This window comes from Urocitellus parryii, unplaced genomic scaffold, assembly GCF_045843805.1.
Source record: "Urocitellus parryii isolate mUroPar1 unplaced genomic scaffold, mUroPar1.hap1 Scaffold_59, whole genome shotgun sequence".
In the NCBI taxonomy this organism is placed as follows: Eukaryota; Metazoa; Chordata; class Mammalia; order Rodentia; family Sciuridae; genus Urocitellus; species Urocitellus parryii.
The window spans coordinates 1,175,598-1,193,197 of record NW_027554094.1 but is presented as its reverse complement, the minus strand read 5'-3'; the positions used below and the strand labels follow the sequence as shown (position 1 = coordinate 1,193,197).

Below are 17,600 nucleotides of genomic sequence, written 5' to 3'. Positions count from 1 at the left end.
TCACCCCACTCCTCTCTGATACCCAAGTCCACAGACACTCAAATCAGTCATAGAACATGGTCTGGTACTGGGCTGGGGGTGTAGCTCGGTGGTAGAGTGTATGCTTAGCATGTGTGAGGTCCTAGGTTCCATCCCTAGCACTACACACACACACACACACACACACACACACACACACACACACACATACACACAGTAAAAATGATATACATTTCCATAAAACACATGACTATGCCCAATCTACTTTAAATCATCTTTAGATTACTTGTACCATCTAACACAATGTAAGTGTTATGTAAATAGTTGTTTTACTGAATTGTGTAGTGAATAATAGCAAGAAAAAAGTCTGTATGTGTTCAGTCCAGGCATAATTTCTTTCAAATATCTTCCACCTGACTTTGGTTGAATCTGCAGGTATGGAACCTGCAGATACAGAGGGAGGGTCAACTGTACATGGAATTATTTTCCCTTTCAATACTAAAAAAAAAAAAACCAGGAAGGCAGAGGAAACAGAGAATCTGAATTCAACTTATCAGAGTTGAATTATTAGAACTTGAATTTCAGCATGGCCCAGAGCCTCAGTTTTCATTTGGGGAGGATCAGAATGGGATAGAGGTCTTGCTCATTACCTGTTTCCAATGATAAGAACAAGGAGGCAGCCCAGAAACTACCATAGGTTTGGCTTTTTTTAAAATATGTAGTTGTAGATGGACACAATGCCTTTATTTATTTCTATGTGGTGCTGAGGATTGAACCCAGTGCCTCACTCATGCAAGGTGTGTGCTCTACTACTGAGTTACAACCCCAGCCCAGGTTTGGCTTTTTAACCATGAACTTGCAATCTCTAGAGGGGCAACCAGTGGCCAGCTCCAACATGTTGGTCAGCCATCTCCAACTCATCTTTCACACGGGCGCTCCTTGAAAGCCAGCATGACTATGACATGAGATCAACTCTTTAACAGGTTACAGAGGGAGTGAAGGATTTTTGTTTGTTTGTGTTTGTTTTGGTACTGGGGATTGAACCCAGGGGTGCTTAACCACTGAGCTACATCCCCAGCCCTTTTTGTTTTTATTTTGAGTCAGGGTTACTTAGAGCCTCCTTAAATTGCTGAGGCTGGCTTTGAACTTGTGATTCTCCTGCCTTAGCTTCCCGAGTTGCTAGAATTATAGGAATGCACCCCAAGGCCCAGCTGGAAGGGAAGTCTATGGCACATACTTGCTCAGTCCCAGACTCTGGAGTAATCCTGCCTGGGTTTATTGCCCACCCTGATTTTTCTGGGTAACCTTGTAATAAAGATTTAACTTTTCAAATAGATTTTCTTGCCTGTAATACAATGGGTAATACTACTGTCTCCCTTCTATGTTTATTGTGAGGACTGAGTGAATTAATATCTCTAAACCACAGTCCCTGTCACACAATAAATAAATGCTCCATAAATGTTAAAGTTATTGTTATTAGAATAGGTATTATTGGTGCAATAGGCAAGTTATTCACCTTCTCCCATTATCTGATCTATAAAATAAAATGAACTAAGAACAATATTCAAGATCTCCTGACCATGGGGTTGGAGGAGATCTCCTCTGGCTATGATTTCTGGTTTTTCTGATATCACTTGGTCCAATTTTCTTTCACACAACACTGTATATGATCAGACACTAGGTTACTAATAGGAGTTTCTTCCATTTTCCTGTAGGCCCAATCAGAAGAGTGATCTCATTGTAGTGATAAACTCGAGAACCATCTTAGACACAACTGTGGGTGCTGTTTTGGTGTCTTATGGCTGCTATTACAAATTAGAAAAAAATTGGTGACTTAAATCAACAGAATTCTATTCTCTCACAGTTCAGGAAATTTGAAGTCCAAAATCAAGGCATCTGCAGGGTGCTATCTTCTGAAGGCTCCAGGGGGAGAATCAGCACCAGCTACTCCTAGCTTCTGGTGGTCTCTGGCAATCCTCCAGGCTCCCGGGCTCACTTCAGCCTCTGCCTCTGTCTTCCCATTGCCTCTTCTCCACGTGTCTCTGTGTTTTGCATCTCCTGCAGCCTTTCTCTTACGTGGACACTTGTCACTGGATTTAGGATCCACCCTGTCTTAATCCACTTTGTGCTTCTGTAACAGAAGACCTGAGACTGCCTAGTTCTAGTGTCTGGGGAGCCTGAGACAGGTTTGGCATCTGGTAAGTGCCTACTCTCCACTTCCAAGAGGGAGGGTATTTGCTTCATTCTCCAGGGGAAGGAACACTATTCCCCATAAGGCAGAAAAATGGAAGAGAAAAGGACAAGTCACCCACTCCAGGAAGGCATTAAACCCACTATGAGAGTGGAGCCTTCATGGCCTACCTACTTCCTACAGGACCCACCTCCCAATACCATTTCATTGGCAATGAAATTTCCATGTGGATTTTGGAGGGGACAAAACTTTCAAACCATAACACACCCTAAATCCAGAATGCTCTTCTCTTGAGATCCCTAAATGAACTGCATCTGCAAAGGCCCTTTTTCTGGATAAAGTCACATTCACAGGTTCCAATGGACTTGGACATATCTTTTGGAGGCCACTGTTCAACTCACTCAGGTGGAATGCCATCCCATGTGCCTTCAGAACATCCTGATGTGAGATGTTACTAACCAAGTGCCACCTGGGGTAAAACTTTCTGCTTTCCATACTCTCTCACATTGGTTGTTAGCTGACAGTGTATCATTAAATTGGACAACTGCAAAATACTTCTTCATTTTATTTTGAAGCTATGGTCACATGTATACCCTCTCTAACACACGCTATATGTCAGAGGCAGTTCCAGCTCAGGACATAGCCACAAAGGAAGCAGACAAAGCTCTGTCCTTGTGGAGTTGACATCTTACTGGGAGAGACAGAAAATAAATGAAATGGGCTGAGGTTGTGGCTCAGCGGTAGAGCATTCACCTAGCATGTGCTAGGCACTGAGTTCAATCCTGAGCACCACTTAAAATATATAAATAAATAAATAAATAAATAAATAAATAAAATATAAGTGATCAGGTAAGAAAGAGTACGTTAAATGTGATAGTTTCAGATGTGGAAAATACAGTTTGTTAAATATGATGAACAGGGAGGCATGGTGGCGCACGCCTGTAAACCTAGCGGCTCAGGAAACTGAGGCAGGGGGCTCTTGAATTCAAAGCCAGCCTCAAACACATAGCAAAGCCCAAAGCAACTTAGGGAGGCCCTCTCTCGAAATATAAAAAAGAGCTGTGGCTGTGGCTTAGTGGTTAAGCTGAGTCCAATTCCTGGTACCAAAAATAAATAAGATGAAGAAAAAATGCAGGAAAGGAAGGCAAGGCATGCTGAGGAGTGTGTGTTTGTGTGTGTTTGCGCGCACGGGCACGTGTGTGTGTAGAGGTGAAGATGCTTTAACGCGTGTCATAGAACATGGAAGGTGTCATCCCCAGAGGGCATTTGAGTAAAGACCAAAGGAGATGATGAGATAAGACTGGAGTGTCTGGAGGGCTTCAGGCAGAGGCCCCACGGCAAGTGTGCCTGGTGCTCCTGGCCCAGGGACTCAAGGGGAGGCAGGTAGAGTGCGAGGTGAGATTGGAGAGGTAAAGGACAGAGTGGAGGGGACATGAGGAGGGTCCGGCAGCCAGGGCTATGGTCCTGGCTTTAACTCAGAGTAACTGAAGATGGTTCCAGCTTCCAGTCATCTGGTGAGCTAGGACATCTGCACTCAAAGGGAAAAGATGGAATAGAAACCTTCACAATTTCCCTTTGCAATGTGAATACGAATTTCATGCTAATTTTTTTCAAAAGCCAACTCAAGCCTTAACATAAAACTTTAAAACCAAATATATTTCATTCAACAATACTACTTCTGAGTATATACTCACAAGAACTGAAAGCAGGTAATTATATAAATACTGTTCATAGCAGTGCTGGGGCTCAGTCAACGGTACCCCCAACCATGGCACTTTGGCACACTGAGTACTTTGACCTAAAAGATACACGGAGGTCCAGAGGCAGCCTGGGGGGTAAAGTGTTTCTCTGACCTTCTGTCCTCCTTCCTCCTGCTCCCCTCCATTCCTCAAAGAGCTGGCCATAAAGACATTCTCTGCCTACCTCGTTGATGGTAGGTCCCAAGACCCTCCTTCCAGAGGGACACTGCCCCATACGTGGGAGGAAGGAAGCTGGCCAGAGCAGTCACAAAGAATCTGAACAGACAGGCCTTGCTGGGTTCCCCCTCAGTCTAGACCAGTTGCCCTTCTATGCAGCTGTCCACACTTCATCCAGCCTAAGCATAAAATCTGTCCCATCTCCTTGGGTCCTCAGGTCATTGTTTCGGAAGCCTCCTGTGTCATATAAAACTCTGATTAAATAAATCTGCTATGCTTTTCTCTTGTTAGGTGTCTTTTTGAAGGACCATTGGCTGTGACTTTTATGATGGATAAGGACAGGTACCACCTTTTGTGTACCTATAGCATGATTACTCAGTCTCCAAAAGGCGAAGTCATCCAAGTGTCCATCTACAGAGAACTGGATAAACAAAATGTAGATTTCATGATGTACCTACAATCGCATAGTACTCAGCCTTAAAAAAGAAAAGAATTCTAACATGTTGCAGTGTGGATGGATTTCAAGGACAGGTGCTAGGTGAAATAAGTTAGCCACAAAAAGAAAAACATACGTGATTCCACTGACATGAGCGATGCACTTAGACCCAGAGTCAACTAAAGCAGAGACACAGAAAGAAAGGTGGCTGCGGGGTTGTGGGAAGGGGAGATGCCAAGGCATTGTTTAGGAGTTTGGGTTTTACATGAAGCGTGCGAGGGATGGAGGTTACTGTTGGTTGTACAATGTGAATGTGTCCAGTGCCACTGAACTGTACACTCATAATGGTTAGGATATTAAATTTTAAACTATATTTTTTTCACAATTTTCAGAAATGAAAATATGTAAATAAAAATTAAACATCAAAACAAATGTACCTCTTTTGCCCATGGAACAAACTTTTTTTTTATTCTTAAAGAATCTTGGGCCAGTGACATAGTTCAATGGTAGAATATTTGCCTCACACACATTAGGCCCTGGTTTAAATCCCCAGCACCACAAAATCTTTTAGAAAGTAACAACATCAAGAGCAATAATAACATCTTGTAGCTTCCAAACCCCTTTCCAGAGCCGCACAACACTCCTTGGAGTGGATAACAGGAAATACAGCCTCACTAAACAGAAGGAAAGGAAATTCTCATTTCCCTGCTTGTCTTCAACACTGTTTATGTAAAAATATTCTGCACTCTTAGATGTTTTGACTTTTGGTATCCTCCTCCTAGGCCACTGGAAACCCTCAGGGTTAACTCTCTATTCTTTGTTTCTAAACTGCCACTGAAAGTCAGCATATGAAAAAGGATTTTCAATTAAAGACAGTTCAGCAAGAGATAGAATCTCCATTTAATTATTTCCTCATCACTGCCCAGGCAGAGATTCACTGCAAGTTCTGCCTGTTTCCCAGCTTATAAATCAGGGGCCTAATGAAGTTTCTTAACATGTCTATCCCTTCCCCCAAATCATTCCTCTATTCTAAAGATGTGCCATGGATTCAAAACAGTAATTCTATTTGGTGATACAAAGTCAACCATCTCAACAACCTTTTCTTTCTATTACTGTATTTTATTCATTCTTGTTTGCTTTGTGGTGCTAGAAATGCAACCCAGGGCAAGCACTCTACCACCCAGCTAACCCCCACCCCCAGCTGCCTTTTATTGTATTTTAATTCCTCTATCTGCAGTAAAACTTTCTAAAAAACTCATTTTATCTTACAATAAATTTATTTTTTCATTAAAACATAATTTTAGATATTAATTATGACTTCTGTAGTTACATTCTACATCCTTGAGAACAGATTATTTACAGAAATTATTTGGAACTCTTCTAAGAAAATTTGTCTATTCTCCCTATTTTTTCATTGTGATTAGATCCATCTCATTCCTATTTCAAAATACAATTTTAGTATTGACATTGGACACAGGTGGACATTTGTAAGACACACAAAATATGTTATCAAACTTTCTCAGAAAGCTGTTTACCCTAACCCCAGCTGCCTGCAAGACCTAGCTGTCCCGTTAAAACAGCCCCTTCAGTGCAATGTGGCTTAAGGTTCTTTACCTTCTTCCACCCTTCTCCTTTATGATCGAGGTCTTTTTAATCATTTGTATGAAGTTACTCGTCAACACCCCCCCCCATTACTGTTTGCCTTTAGGATCATCATTGTCGAAATCTTAAAGAAAAATTGTGGAAACATTTTAATCCCTTAAGAAGACTTTTTTAATCCATAAATTTAAATTATGCCAACTAGGTTCCAGCTCTCCCACGCAGCCTCACGGGCGCACTGCAGAGCGGTTCCCGGTGCAACAAGGAGCCCGGGAGTCCCGCGCTCGCCCTCTCCCACGCCGACAGTGTGGAGTGGCAAGGCACGTCAGAAGGAGCGGTCCTCCAACCTTCACCCTGCACGTGCCGCGGTGGCTGTCACTGCGGCGCGCGCGCGCCCCTGGGAATGTCCCCAGGTTCGCTCCCCCGGGTCCCGAGCTGGCGCTGTGTCCGCACGCGGAGGCACCTCTGGGCCCAGCCCGGGGCTCACAGGAGAAAAATCCCACAGACCTCCCCAACAAGTCCCATAGGAAAGCCACTTTATTTTCCAAGGCTCCCAACGTTAGGAAGGCTGCTCTGACGGGACATCCTCATCTTGCTGGGTTTCCTCTGCGGCTCTCGGTCACCTGGGAGCGTGGCGCGCCCTCCCTTGGCCGCAGGTTCGAGCAACCACGTCTGGGCGTCCTAGACATCCACGATTCAACACTGAGGACAGGGCAGGTTCATGCGGGTCCCCAGGGTTCTACAGCTGTCCCCCAACCCCGCTGCCGCCTTCAAAGGGTGGAACTGAGATTCTCTGGAAATCTAGGGGCTAGATGCTCGCGGGTCAGAACCTGAGGGCCTCTGGGGACCCCTGAAAGGCGAAGCAGGGACGCTTCTCTTCTCGCACCTGGCGGGAACCCCCAGCCCGGCAAGCGCCTATCACCCCCAGTCCCGGAGGGGGCGCGCCCGGTGGAAACGTTAGCCTTGCCCTCCCTCTCCCGGCTTCCAGTGTCACTTCCCGCGGCACGGTCCCCTCCCTGAGCTTCCTTGCCCCCGCCCCGCCCCTAGAGCCCCCTGCCCGGTTTTCCTTTGTCCCCTTCCCACCTTTGCCCTGGGCTTCCCGAATCCCCTGCTTGACCCACACCCTGCCGCCACCACTTGACCACTAGGAGCCCTCCCTTGAGCTTTTCTTGGCCCCACCCCGTCCTTGCTTCCTCTGTCCCTTCACGGGACTTCTGCCGTCTCCTTTCCCCCCTCTCCGAGATTTCCCTTGTCCTGTCCCCGCCCCGCCCCCGTTTTTAAACCTGGCGCAAATGGCGCGAGTAGGTGAGTGGCTTGTCCAGGCGGATCGACGCGGTCCTGTCGCTGGCGCCGCTGGAGGACGCGAGCTCCGCCTGCACCTTGAGACCCGAGCCGGCTGCCGGAGCCTGGGAGGGGCTGGGGCGCGTCTGTCACTGTCCTGGGAACGATTCCCGGAGGCCGTCGTCGCCACACCGGCCGAGAGGTGAGAGTGTCCCGCGACCCAGGTGGACGCGTGGAGAGGCACGCGCCTCATTTAAACTCTGAGAGCAGCAAGCTGAATGCTCTGGCGTCGCTGAACCCCCCAACCCCCTGCCCTGGCGGAGTCCCCAAGCTCGACGATGATGCTGAGCAAGATCTTTAGCCGGAGACCTAGAGGGCTACAACGCTCTGTGGGTTCCAAGGCACAATTCTGAAGTACAGAGGCCCAGAAGGTACCTGGCCAGGAAATGCACCTATGTTTGCGTTCCTAGAAGATCTATAAGTCACTGAGCTGGGAAATACTGACGTCTTGGGCCCCTAAACGAACTTTGCAAAGGGATCCCCTGCACTTTGGCTGTCACAAGGTGATAGTCTTTGTTTTCCCTGTGCCCAGGGCTTAGCGTTGGCCATCCTTGGGCAACAGCCCTTTTTAAAGTAATAAAATTTAAGGAAATCAGATCAGCTGGGGAAGTAGGAATGGGGTTGGGTAGGCCAGGCAGCCTGAGTGGAGAAACAGATCTCCTTTGTGTCATTCTAGAACTCTGCAGAACCAACTCTGAGAATCAAGATCCTTCAATGAGGAGGTGCAGTTGAAACTAGTGACAAAGTAGCCAGCTATAGTGGGAAAATCCTGAGCTAAAGAATCCAGCCAGGATTAACTGAGTCAGAAATCCTTCAACTCATGTGTTTCCTTTACTTTCCCAGAGTCTAACTGAAGGCAGAAAACTGAGAAATACACAGGAGAGAAACACATAAGTAGCACTGATCCAACCCTAGGTTGACTCAGACACTAGATAATAACTCATGGTATTTAAAGGACAGCCGAATCCCCAGCACTGTGGGCCGGGGAGCCTGGGATTCATTCTCCCCTTGTACTTGCTTTCCAGTTCTAGCCCAACACCATGGAGACCCTGGTCAGTTCTCCAGCAGATGCAGAACTGACCAGAACTGGAAGCCTGGTAAGGTTAAGTGTGGATGTTCTAAGTAATCAGTCCAGGCAGAAAGTGGCACCTTCTCTAAAATGAAAGGACCTCAAACGGTCTCCTCCTCTGCCCCTCCCTTGGTCATCTAACCTAGAGATGCCTCAAGGGCTGGGAATTGGAGTCTGTGTGAGTCAGGTGTTAACCAGACCTGAGTTACATACAGATCGGACTCCTGGTTGCTTATCCTTTCTTGAAAAGCAAAGCCCTATGGCACATCAGTTTCTTGGGAATTCTTCCATGTTTGGGTTTCTGCAAATCTGGAGGTAGGAAGGAGAGGGGAGAAGGCTGCCACCATAGAGAAAAATTGAGTGTCATACCATTAATGCATTATTTGCCACAGAGCAAATAAGGACAGTGCTTCAAATGGAGTGTCCAGAAGGTGCAGCTAAAAGCCCCCACCCGCCATCTGGCCTTTTCTGAAGTACTTTCCACCCAGTCTACAAGCACTCCTGGGATAACTCATGTTGTCAGAGCAAATACACTCAACAGAGGGGCTTTGTGAACAAAGATTAATTGCCACTACTATTTTATTTTGTTAGCCTGGTAACTAAATTGCTTTTATTCTTATTGAAGTAATGACTTCCTTTCATTTGCTATATTTTAAAATGTAACTTGATGGTTTGCTTATTTATTTATTTATTTATTTATTTATTTATTTATTTATTTTTGGTGCTGGGGATACAACCCAGGGCCTTGTGCTTGTGCTTGCTAGGCGAGCACTCTCTAGGCCACACATTGGGCCCTAATTGGATGGCTTTTAAAACAGTGTAAGAGTTAATCTGGTTAGGAAGAACTGTGTATTTGATTTACATAACATATGTGGTATATGGCTTAATATTTAGTTATCTGTAGTCTGGTAAGAAAACTTGGGTGTGAGAAAATAGACCTTCACCATATTTTAATATTTAGTCTACTTTATTTAACTAATCTGAATACTAGAAGTTTTAATTCAGTTATTATTAATTAAAGAATCAAGCAAATAAAATCTATAACAAATTAATAAGTGGTATAATTTTTAAGCCTATTTTTTAAATACTGAGAAGTAACCACTGAGCCACATCTTCTAGCCATTTATTTTATTTTATTTTTATTTTGAGACAGGGCCTCACTAAGTTGCTGAGACTAACTTTGAATTCACTATCTGCCTGCCCCAGCCTCCTGACTTGCTGGGATTACAGGTGGGAGCCACTACACCCAGCTAGCCTAAATTATTCTCTTTTTTTAAAAAAAAATATATATATTATTTTTAGTTGTAGATGGAAACAATACCTCTATTTTTATTTATTTATTTTTATGTGGTGCTGAGGATTACTAAATTATTCTTAAATGCAATATCTAATAATGGAAAATAGTTCCTTCTTTTGCCTTCAAACAAGTTTTTAAAGTAGTATTTGATTTTATTGTTTTTAATTTTTTTAGAGAGTGAGAGAGGAGAGAGATAGAGATAGAGATAGAGATAGAGAGAGAGAGAGAGAGAGAGAGAGAGAGAATTTTTAATATTTATTTTTTAGTTCTTGGTGGACACAACATCTTTGTTGATATATGGTGCTGAGGATCGAACCCGGGCCGCACGCATGCCAGGCGAGCGTGCTACTGCTTGAGCCACATCCCCAGCCCTAAAGTAGTATTTTATAGGAGAGAAAATATGTTTATAATTACATTCAATTTCCTTTTAAATGAAATATATGTGTACCATATTTGTTGTTTGCAAGAATAAAATAAAAATATAATAGCACACAGGATGTAGTGGCTCATACCTGTAATCCCAGCAACCCTCCCAACTCAGGAGGCTGAGGCAGGAGGATTGCAAGTTCAAGGCCAGCTTCAGTAATTTTGCCATACTCTGTCTTAAAATTAAAAAAAAAAAAAGACTGGAAACATAGGTCAGTAGTAAAACGAAACTGGGTTCAATCTCCCGCACAAAAAAAAGTAAAATTAATTTTTAAAAAATACTGTAGCACATTGCCTAATGGCAGCAGGTCCCCCTCCCCTTTTTGACGAAAGTAAAGACTACCTTGCAGAGAAATGTTCAGCCGCAGCAACTCTAGTTGACTGTCACACTGGATGAAGCAGTTCGTCCTTGGATCTGGATGGAGGTGGAAGTAGTTCCTTGGGCTGTAGACTTTGCCAGCTACAAAGTTCCCCCAGCCCCACCCCCACCCCCACCACCCTTGCTCAGCCCTTTGCAAATATCAATTGGTGAGGAGCAGAAAGGACAGACAGAACATCAGGAACCACCGAGACCTAGGCTCAGGGTACCCGCTGCTCATCCGAGGGGCCCTTCGGGGAGCGTTAGGGGAACAGTTCTTGTCAATGGCTCCTCTCCCGACAACACAGGAGAACTCCTGGTCTCTGGGCCCTGTTTAGTATATCTGGGAGTGGAAGGGGTCAGGAGCCTGGGGTGAGGCCCGGTGACCTAAGGCCGAGCTGCACGTACAGAGATCCAAATTAGAATAAAATCTGGATTTGAGGGAAGGCCTCAAGGACTTGTGCCTTCAGCAGTGGAGTTGTCCTCACGTGGTGGCCGTAGGGCTCCTACCTCTGGACCATGTAGACAGTGAAAGACAGTCTAAATGTTTAAAAATGTTTTTGGTGCTGGGATGGAATCCAGGGCCTTCCCTATGCTAAGCAGGTGTTTTACACTGGGCTGCACCCGCATCCCCCAGCTAATCCCTTCTTGACATCTATTGCTTTTCCTTCCTGGCGACTTGCCCACACTGCCCGGGAGGTGATTTCTGGGAGAAGTCAGAGGTGGTTCCTTGAAAGGGTCCTATCTTCCAGATAGATTTAGCTGGTTGGAGGCTCACGTCACTATCCAAAAGTCTCTGCTGGAATCCACTGTCTGGGTTTTCAGAAAACACCCATACCTTAAACACACTGTTTAACTTGTGTACATTTCTGTTCCCATTAATTATCAACATGTGAATATTGAGTCTCTTCCCTCAGTGAGAAAGAATCTTGAATAAAATATTTTGGAAAATAATCAGAATATTTTAACACTAGTATTTTAAAAGCTGTGTATGTTTGTGGGGCACAGTTCTTAAATTTTATGTAGGTACATTGTACATTTCAGAGTCTAGTCAGAATCAGATTTTTTAAGGGAGCTATCTGGAATGCTTTCCACTGTGCATGCAAGTTGCATTGTTGTGTGTACCTTGTCTCGTCCCAGGGCATGGAGTTCTGCTCAGCAGGACAGGATTGCTTGTAGTGGAAGGGTGTGCCTGGTTGATTAGGTATAATTTATAATCACCACACAGCTTAACACAGAAGTAATTTCCTGTAGCCTCCAAAGTATGCATAAGATTTTATTCCACAAAGCTTTACTTTTCTTCCCTCAGCTAATCACAGTTTATTATAAAAATAGGACTGGATAAGCTGTAATGTCTTCAGATGTATCCAGCAGGCCAGTTTCCTCACATATGTATACACACACACACACACACATACACACACACACACACACACACACACCAGGGTTACACAGGAAGGAATGGCATGAAAATTGACAGTATCAAAATCCCCAAAGTCCTTCTTTGCAATGCCAGAGCAGTTTTGTCCCATTCCTAATCCGATTATCACTGATATTTTTGGAGTCCAAAAACTTGGGGTTTCTGATTTACCACTCTTCAGCCCATTTTCAAATCATCCCAGACTGATCCATCCCAGAATGCCTCACATCCCACTTTTCAAAAGTGACTAAGCTTTCAGAGACCTGAGATCACATGGTGACTCCTGGCCCTTTAGACCTTTGGATAACCTGGCTATGTGTCAGGGCAAATCCACTTGGGTCTAGCACCATCAGGAGTTTGGTTAGAAGGGGTGCCACCCTGGATGGGCAGAGTGGACCATCATGTCACTTCCTGGTCAGCAGTCAGCATGGACTTGCCTGGCTCTCTTCATGTCTGTTGTTTATTAACATTGTCCTTAGTTGCCTTGTCTCAGATGAGCTTCCCTCTCTGCAGTTTCTGATATGCAGGTGATCACAGGCCCTTTGCATGGTGCTGAGGGCCTGTGGTGTTCTCCAGTCGGCTTTCCCTCCCTCCCCCTGGCTGTTAACTTCTGTTCAAATCTTTACCATCTCCTACCCAGACTGGTGCCTCCACGCCCTTACTTCAAACCATCCCATGCACAGCTCTCAGCGGCCATCATTATCCTTAAAATACAAATTTGATTGTTGAGCTCCCCAGCTCAAAAAATCAGTCTGCAGGACCAAACCCGAAGTTAATAGAGGGTTTTAAAAGAGTCTAGGATCAGGACTCAGCCTCACATCAGACCCCTGTGAAAATCACAAATGTCTCATTCATTTCACACAGGGCTCTCCCATCTGAGTCCTCTATCTTCCTGTCTCTCTGACTATGATGCTCCACTCTGCCAGGAGTGTCTCAGAATTCTTACCCATGTGCCAAGGATATCCCTGCTAGGCCCCAGAGCCCTTATCTGGTCCCTTTCCCTGTGTTGAATCAGGAATGTGTTGCAGTGGTTTGTGCTATACCATAGTTATTTGTATACACATGTATTTTTCTCCATTAGATTGCAAAACATCTGTGCTAAGATCCTGAGTCTGTATTCTCCATGGTTAGAAGCCCTTACAATGCCTGGGACATTGTGGTAGAAGGAACTATCTGATATTGCTAAGATGTTTGAAATTGGTACTGACAGCAGACTACCTCTATTTTTCTTTAAAAACTTCAATGGCTCCTTAATTGTTTCTGTGTATGTATGTGTCTGTCTTTACAGTGTGAGCCTGGGGAGAAACAACAGACTTGGAGATCAAAGGGGGCCTTTGGGTTTCAGCATCCTGTCAGGTAATATAGACTTCACAGTAAGAAATGTATCATTTTCTTTTAACATAAGCATTAATACACATTAGTATCTTTAACTGTGTACACTCCAAAGAAGTAGAAAGGAATTCAATATATTCTTCAATATTATTTAGTTTTCTTATTCAAGGAATCTCAAGGATATTTTGTTAGATTTCTGGAATCTATTCACATATTCATTCATTGACTTATTGCTTCATTTGCAAGGCAGAATTGACCTCTCTGTGTTCTTTATGCTTCCTGTCACATATTATGCTTTGCATTAAATTTAATTATATATGAATTACATATGCATAGGTAGTTATTTGCATAGACGTTGAAATACATTTTATTTCTCTCCTGGTATATAAGCTAATATATTGTCTAGTGCAAAGTAGATCTTCAAAATGTGTGCATTGCATATGGGGGCAGATACTGGGTACTGGGTGTGCATGTGAGAGCATTTTCCTCCAGTAGCTCTTGTTTGTCTGTTCCTGGTCCTGGTCCTGGCTGTTTCCCACTTACATTTCATTCATTTTTAGGCAAGTGGCTCATGTTCTGGATTTTTATCCATCTGTCTCTCTCTTCCTCTCTTAGCCTTTCTCTCTCCATCTCTCACTTCCTTCATCAGAGAAGACCTACCCTATTCTTCCAGCCATCCTCGGGGTGCTTTTGCCCCAGTTACCCTGGAAGGCTGGAAAACTTCAATATGACCCAAAGACACTCTTTTCTAGAGATGAACCTGAGAGCCCATCAGACTGGTTAGTGTGGTTTTAGAAAAGGAAATGTTTTCTTTGAGGGGGAAGTACCAGGGATTGAACTCAGAGCCAGATCCCCAGCCCTATTTTGTATTTTATTTAGAGACAGGGTCTCACTGATTTGTTTAGCGCCCCACTTTTGCTAAGGCTTTGTTTGAAATCAGGATCCTCCTGCCTCAGCCTCCTGAGCCGCTAGGATTACAGGCCACTAATTACAGCCACTAGGATTACAGGATGTAAAGGACACTTAGAAACATTCCTTCTCACTGGGCATGGTGGCACAGAAGGAATGTTTCTAAGTGTCCTTTACATCCATGGTTTTCAATCCTCATAGAATCCCTGGAGAAGTTTTTGAAAATCCAGTTGCTTGGATGGCTCCCCACATGCTGATCCACCTGTGCTAGGGAGAGGCCCAGCATTTGCATTTTTACAGGCTCTCCAGCTGATCCTAGTGTGCAGCTGGGGTTGAGAGTCATACCTTACTGTGTTCCCTGCAAGGATCACTTTACCATATCCCAGACCTGCAATGCACCCCAGATTTTTTTTTTTTAAAGAGAGAGTGAGAGAGGAGGGAGGGAGGGAGGGAGAGAGAGAGAGAGAGAGAGAGAGAGAGAGAGAGAGAGAATTTTATTTATTTTTTAGTTCTCGGCGGACACAACATCTTTGTTGGTATGTGGTGCTGAGGATCGAACCCGGGTCGCACGCATGCCAGGCGAGCGCGCTACCGCTTGAGCCACATCCCCAGCCCCACCCCAGATTTTTGATTTGCTGAAAATGCTGCGAGTTGTAATGCATGAGCTGCATCAGTATAACTGTGTGTTTCAAACTAGATATACAATTGTTTCATTTGTATTTCATTTTATTTTAGACTTTTATTATAGAAAATTTCAAACAGCCAGGCACAGTAGTGAACATCTATAATCCCAGCAACTCAGGAGGCTGAAGCAAGTTCCAGGTTAACCTGGGCGTTATAGGGAGACTCAGTCTCAAAATTTAAAAGAGGGGCTGGAGATGTAGCTCAGTGGTAAGACACCTCAGGGTTCAATCCCCAATACAAGAAAAAAAATTTTTTTTAAACACACACAGAAATGGCAGAAGACCCATGCACCCATCTCCAGCCTTCATAATTTTTATCAACATTCTTCTAACCTGATCACATTACCATCTCTCCAAACTATTTATGTTGATGTTGACATATTTTAAAGCAAACCTGGATATCCTACAAATTCACCTGCAAATACTTCAGCATAAACACCTACTTTTTAATATGCCCCCAAACTGAACTCTGCTTATATTCTGTCCTAGAAGTACAGACCATATGCACCCTCTCTGTTGCACAGTCTCTTAGCTCAGGACTGTGGACACTTTGGGCTAGATAATCCCATGTTCTGGGGCTGTCCAGGGCTTTATGGTATCTTTAATAGTATTCCTGGCCTCTGCCAATTAAATATAAGTAACTTTCTTTTTTTCAATTGTGATAACCAAAAATGCCCCCAGATATTGTCAGACATGCCCTGGAGGTCGAGAACCACTGGTCTATTGGAAATTTTAAAAGTTAAAATTGTCATGTTTTTTTCTTTTCTTTTTTTATTTTTGGCAGTACTAGAGATAGAACCCAGGGGCTCTTTATCCCTGAGCTACATCACCAGAATGTTTTTTTGTTTGTTTGTTTTTAATTGTTGAGACAGGCTTTCACTAGGTTGCCCAGGCTGTCCTTGAACTTGCAATGCTCCTGTCTCAGCCTCTCCAGGTGCTGGGATCACAGGTGTGCACCATGCCCTATGTTATATGGCACACCATGCCTTTGCTCTTCTGTCTAGAAGGCGATGTTGAAATCAGCAGGAATCAGTCAAGACCCTTCCTGAGAAGTTTGCAGGGAACCAAGCATGAAAATTAATAAATGAGAAGTACAAGGACAAGAGATTATGGGGGATATTTAAAATGTGTATAACTTGAATCCCATATCCCACAATACCTGGAATCAATTTTTATATATTCAAGCTTTATTTCTATCTTTTTTCCCCCCTAAGCACATCTTTTCTATTTTGTCTAAGCCAGGGATCCACCCCTCCATGTTCTCTTACAGTAACATTTGGGAAATTAGCTGCTTCCATGGATCAGAATTTCAGAGTAAAGTTTCCTCCAGAGCCCAGAGGGTTCCATTTTCCATGCTCAAAAGATGGGGGTGGAATGGGGCCTGGGTCCTAAATGGGACATCATTATCCCAGAGGACTCAAGTTGTCCATTTAATCAGAGTGGGCCTATTAATTCTGGAATCCAGTGTTTTCAGTAGCATATTCCCTTTGTTGAAGTGCACCTATTCAGGTCTAAAAATTGATTTGCTCATTCAGAGTTCTGATCTAGTGTGGGGTTTATTACCAAGTCCCCTATCTAGGTGGCCACAGTTTCATGTTCTACTAACTTAAATTCCACTGTATGTAGGGAAGGCAAAATCAGACAGGAAGATGGGGGAGTTAGCTGCTTCTGGGGAAAAGAGTCTTGGTAGTATAGGCCAGTTTTCAGGTTGATTAATGATGTATTTGTTTCTTAAATATTAGACTTTATTTACCTATTTCAAAGCATCAAGAATACCTGCAGAGTTCCGGGGAGAAGGTGCTGGCCAGTTTCCCAGTGCAAGCCACCCTTCATTTCTACAACGATGAGTCTGAGCTGGATTCAGATGAGGAAGAGCAAGGGGAGGAAACGCAGACCTACCATCTTCAGTGCCAGGAGTCAGAAGGTCACCAGGAAAATGGCCCAGGGGGACAGGGCAGAGGTGGGCTGGTAAACCCATCTAGAGAAGGGGATGTCTAAGGGGCGGCCTCCTTGGTAAGGGTCAGCTCCCTCGTGGTGACCCTCTTGGGGGCAGTGAGTGCGTCTCATCCAAATGAATTGGGTCTCTCCCGTGTCTGCCCCACTGTTCCCTGGGGCTGCTGCAAGACCCCTGCTTGTGTCCTAGAGACAGCCCCGGCAGGACATGACATCTTCCACTGGATATTCAGAGGCTGGGGACTGCGTGTGCTGCCTCTGCTTAGCAGGCTGAGAACGCGGCTTTTACTTTTTCTTCTCCTGGTGATTCTTTTTTGGTGCACTCACGCAGACCCTTTCAGAAAAGGTGCCAGGACAAAGAGGTCTGTGTCCACACAGGTTGTTATCAGGAAAGGCCCGATTTCAAAGCTCACTCAGCGTCATCACGCTCCTCATCAGATTACAAGTGATTCCTATTAATAGACTGTCACCCATGCTTGCCTCTCACTTAAACAGAGTCATAATGCAGCTATTTTTGCTTTTGCAAAAATAATTTAAATATTAAATCCCAATTTTAACTCATAGTCCAATGTTGATTTGGTTGCTCAGTAGCATTCTGAAAACATTTTTTTCTCATGACAAAAAAATCAAAACACTAAATAATTTACACAGGAGTAGCAATAAAGAAGATATGAATTTCTCTGGAACAAGA

General features: G+C 44.2%; 1 pseudogene; it reads left to right on the top strand.

Moving 5' to 3' along the window:
• Positions 1-7,413: 7,413 nt before the first annotated feature.
• Positions 7,414-16,983, top strand: LOC144252787 (protein ripply3-like; annotated as a pseudogene).
• Positions 16,984-17,600: the final 617 nt, after the last annotated feature.